Source organism: Mus caroli, chromosome 14, assembly GCF_900094665.2.
Source record: "Mus caroli chromosome 14, CAROLI_EIJ_v1.1, whole genome shotgun sequence".
Classification (NCBI taxonomy): domain Eukaryota; kingdom Metazoa; phylum Chordata; class Mammalia; order Rodentia; family Muridae; genus Mus; species Mus caroli.
The window spans coordinates 113,545,988-113,547,127 of NC_034583.1; positions in this window are offsets into that span (position 1 = coordinate 113,545,988).

A 1,140-nucleotide genomic window follows, 5' to 3' on the forward strand; every position below is an offset into this window, starting at 1 on the left:
CCCCAGTGAAAGAGCTAGAGAAAGTACCCGAGGAGATGAAGGGGTCTGCAACCCTATAGGTAGAACAACAATATGAACTAACCGGTACCCACCCCCCCCAGAGCTGTGTCTCTAGTTGCATTATGTAGCAGAGGATGGCCTAGTCGGCCATCAATGGGAGGAGAGGCCCTTGGTATTGCAAAAATCATATGCCCCAGTACAGGGGAATGCCAGGACCAGGAATGGGAGTGGGTAGATTGGGGAGCAGGGTGGGGGGAAGGGTATAGGGGACTTTCAGGATAACATTTGAAATGTAAAGGAAGAAACTATCTAATTAAAAAAAAATAGTTCCAGAGAAAAAGAGTCCATCATGGTAAAAAAAAAAAAAAAAAAAAAATACATGCACCAGGCAGGGAAGACATGGTAGCTGGAGCAGGAAGTTAGCTAGTCATACTGAATCTGCACTCAGTATGCACTCAGAGTGAAGTATACACATACACACACACACACACACACACACACACACTCAGAATCAATTCTTTAAAATGGAGTGCTAGTCACTATAGAGATTTAAGCTCTTTGTATGTTTATCTTGCTGGCCACAACATCTCTAACCTATGGCATCTTCAGTACATGAGCAATATTTATGGTAAGTGTACCAAAGTCAGCATTGGATGGCATTCAACCCAAAACAGCATAAATCACTGATCTGTACCTAATGTACTTAAGGATTAATTGTTATGTTTATTAAAAAATATTTTCAAGTCTATATCACACGTGCTTGTTCAATTTTATTTCTGGCACTCATTCAGCTGACTCATTAGAATTTGGCAAGTCTGTAAGATTGTGAAGAAATCTGTTTTCTGAGTCTTTAAAAGATTCATCTTTGTCTAAATGAGACCAGTTGTCTGCCTGAACTACCATGGCAACCTACTCTAACTGGGTGGATTAGGGAAAACAACTTTATTTTCACCCTGTCTCGAGGCTAAGAAGTCTTTTTTTTTTTTAATATTTTTATTACATATTTTCCTCAATTACGTTTCCATTGCTATCCCAAAAGTCCCCCATAGCGCCCCCCCCCCACTTCCCTATCCACCCATTCCCATTCTTTTGGCCCTGGCATTCCCCTATATTGGGGCATATAAAGTTTGCAAGTCCAAT